The 3,897-nt window shown below is 38.5% G+C and overlaps 1 non-coding gene across 1 annotated transcript; it reads right to left on the reverse strand.

The window, feature by feature from the left end:
* Positions 1–315: 315 nt before the first annotated feature.
* LOC133213112 (5S ribosomal RNA) lies at positions 316–434 on the reverse strand. Its single transcript, XR_009725694.1, has one exon. It is a non-coding gene; the product is annotated as a 5S ribosomal RNA (ribosomal RNA).
* Positions 435–3,897: the final 3,463 nt, after the last annotated feature.

The following is a 3,897-nucleotide window of genomic DNA, read 5'->3' on the forward strand; positions in this document are numbered from 1 at the left end:
GGGGGGAACTGGGGGGGAACCCGGAAGGAGAGGGGGTCGGCCGGGTCGGACTGGCGGTTCGGCGCGTGGTATTGTACTCCTTTCCTTTGCTGTTTTCTCTTATCATTGTTGTCGTTGGTGGTAGCAGTGGTGATTCGTATTGTACCTTAGTTACTAAACTGTTCTTATCTCAAGCCGTGGGAGTTGCATTTCTTTTTGATTCTCCTCTCCGTTCCCCCAGGAGTAGGGGGAGGGCAAGAAGGGGGGGGAGTGGGTAACAAGCTGTCTGGCTGTGGGTTAAACCACGACAGTTCTTTTTTGGAGGGCCACTGCAAAAGCCTACAGCACCCGGGATTCCCAGGCGGTCTCCCATCCAAGTACTAACCGAGCCCGACCCTGCTTAGCTTCCGAGATCAGACGAGATCGGGCGTTTTCAGGGTGGTGTGGCCGTAGGACCCAGGACAGCTGACCAATGGTATGCTTTTTGTATGATAGAATTTTGTAATTGATATGCATGCATTTTTTATTTTATATTTATCTGTGAGTTTGAATAGTTTATAAATGAAAGAACATCTTTAAAAAGATAGTACACTAAAATAACACTCCTTTTTCATCACTTCAAGTAATTATAAGCCCTTCTCACTTAAATAATGAAGCAAGAGACCAAGGAAAAATGTATTTTTAAATCCGAAAATATTAAAATGGGGTTGGCCATTACAAATGTGGGAATCCAAAGGCTAGCTGAGAAAATAATACAGCAAGAATCTTCAGTCCAGCAAGCCGTGTAAATGGCAAATTCTCTTTCTTTTTATAAAGCAGAAAGTAGAGAAAAATGTAGCAAATGGAGTATTACCATCTGTAATAACTGTCAATCAATAGGAAAGAAATGATAGAGAGTAAGATAGCAAAAGACAGTATGGGTGAAAGTAATTGTGATACAAAGAAGGAAGATAAGCAAAATAAAGACAGCATGCGTTTAGGAAAAAGAATAATGAAAAAACAAAAAGACTTCAACCAGCTAGTGAAACTTCTAAGTATTATCAGTGCAGGCCATTTGAAGGGCCAGAGAAGAACAATGGGCATAAACAAGACATCTAGAAATCCTGATCTATGCTGAATAGATTCAAAAATGGTTTGGGCCAGTATGGGAGAGCTGTATGGTAAAAGCTGCATTAGATTCCAACTGTGCTAGTAAATGAAGAGAATAAACTCTGTTGCACATCCACTTTCGCAATTTTTTCAGTAATCTGAGCAGGAAAGCACCGAAAAGGAGGCTGAGTACAGAGACTGACTGAAGGATCTGTATCCTTTTACCCTCCTCCTAAGTGGCCAAGTGGGGGAAACACCAACTGATGGGAGAGGCATGCATACCAGTGGCATCGCTGCTGTGGCCCCCAGGCACATCCTGAAAGCCCTCACCAGTCTGGTTTTCTATTGCTTCTGTGATCTGTAACAGTCACTGAGTACAGCTCACAATCATCCTGGCATAAATACAAACTAATATTGCCTTTCTTATGCACTGCTTTGCAACTGGCATATTGTTACATTAATTCTGTTAATAGTAGGAAAAATGGTGGTGGTGAAATGCATACAGTATGCTAACACATGATACACTAAATAGGACACAGCAGCAGGCATATGGAGCAGCAGAAGACACCAGCAGGAGGACTAGTGGACAATGCATTGTAGTGACTACAGAGAACATTAACTCCTGATGTTGTGATCAGTAGTTATGCTTTAGAATATATAGAGAATTAAAGAATTATAGAATGGTTAGGGTTGGAAAGGACCTTAAGATCATCTAGTTCCAACCCCCTTTCATGGCAGGGATGCCTCACACTAAACCATGTCGCCCAAGACTCTCTCCAACCTTGCCTTTAATACTGCCAGGGTTGGAGCATTTACCACTTCTTTGGGCAACCCATTCCAGTGCCTCACCACTCTCACAGGCAAGAACTTCTTCATTATATTGAACCTGATCTTCCCTTGTTTAAGTTTGAAACCATTACCCCTTGTCCTGTCGCTACAGTCCCTGATGAAGAGTCTCTCTCTGGCATCTTTGTAGGCCCCCTTCAGACACTGGAAGGCTGCTAAGAGGTCTCCACACAGCCTTCTCTTCTCCAGGCTGAACAGCCCCAGCTTTCTCAGCTGTCTTCATACAGGAGGTGCTTTAGCCCCGCTGTCATCCTTGTGCCCCTCCTCTGGACTTGCTCCTACAGTTTCTATGTTTTAAGTTAAAAGTTGTTACCTTTACATGTTGTGTATGATATTTTGATTCATTATGAAGATGAGTGCTGTTATAAATGCTGAGCTTAAGTTAGACACTGGGTATTTTAACTTCTTTTATTCTTTAAAAAATGCACAGCTGAACTGCTAGTGGCATTCTTTCCCAATAGAATCTAGATATTGCTAAAGATAAAATAGAGACAGAAAATCAACCCTGAGACTGGTATGCTTAATGCTCTTTTTTGTTAAGAATATTTGGTTGTTGCTTAAGTTTTGCCCTTTTGTATTCCCCTTTAGTTAAAAGGAAGACTAATTTTTCCTGGGAGATCTTCAAAACAGCTCTTCTTTTCCATCTTTCTTCACCTGTTCCTGTGGCTAAACATTCTTGGAAAAAATAAAACAGCCAGTGTAGCTTTCTTTAGGCATTGTAGTTCTTCTGTTACAATTGCTGTATATGTGGCAGAAAAATATTGTCTACCATTTTCTTATGGGATTTTGTGTTTTATCAAGTAAGACTAGCACCCTAAATATAATTTATTTTACTTATCCTGCTAAAAAAGATATGATCCAACAAGAAAAACTACAACCAGTATGTAATCATTAATGTAAGATATTCTCTCTTATCTTAGAAATTGTATCTAAATTTGACACAAAAATATATTCTGTAATGTCAAAACATAAACATTTGAATACTGTAATGTTAGGGTTGCTCCACTCCTTATTGTGAGCTCTACTTAAAAAAAAATAAATACCAGCCTATTATAAATATTAGGATATACACTTGAAATTTCAGCTCAGAGTGATTAAGGGCTTCTTCTGGCATTTGGACATAATTACTATGATGTGAAAGAAAAATCCCCACCTGGTAACAGTTTACCGTGTTGACGGCTGTGTGGACAGGAGAATTGTGTTTCACTGCATTTTTTATCTTTCATCATCTGTACTGGAAAGGAGTGCATCTGGCATAGGATTATTTCTCGGGGTTTTTTTGTTGTCTTATTTTTCCAGATATGAGGAAAAATAGATTGGCTTTAGTCATTTTATGAAACACAAACATCTTTGCCAGCAAAAATGATGTCAGATTTATTTTATGAGAAATCTGAAGCATGGTCAAATAAGACTCTATACTTTAGTACTATAGAGTACTACAGAGTACTATAAGTACTCTATAAATTACTTTAATTCCATATGAACAATATGATTGCTATAGCAAGCAATCTCAAAGGGAGATTAATCATTATAGATCCACTGAAAAAAAAAAAAAACTAACAAACCGCAAAGAAAAATCACGTAACCCAGAAAAACCCAACAAAATACACATTTAGAGAGTTAAGGATCTGTCAAGATGGTTAATAACTGGGTGGCTTAGTTTTTTCTTAAAGTGCTCTCTGTTTATAATTTTTTTTTTAATAATCTTTAAAACATTACGGGAAGGGGAATTACACCTACAGGAAAAATACCAATGGAATTTGAAGATGTTCATCCTTTTTTTTTTTTTAACTCTGCTTTATTTCTGTTGACTGGAAAAAATAAATTTTATTTAGCTGGCATGTTTTACACGGGTTCTTTTTTCTCCCCTTTAAAGAAAAATTCTTGGTGAACTTGAAAAGTGAAAATCTTGAATGCAGTGCCATTGGTTCAGCACTTCACATGTCTTCCACGTTTGAATATTAGCATGTGCATTCAAACACA

Source organism: Neopsephotus bourkii, unplaced genomic scaffold (assembly GCF_033783945.1).
Source record: "Neopsephotus bourkii isolate Nb327-2 ecotype Australia unplaced genomic scaffold, CSIRO-AGI_Nbou_v1 NB_779, whole genome shotgun sequence".
Classification (NCBI taxonomy): Eukaryota; Metazoa; Chordata; class Aves; order Psittaciformes; family Psittacidae; genus Neopsephotus; species Neopsephotus bourkii.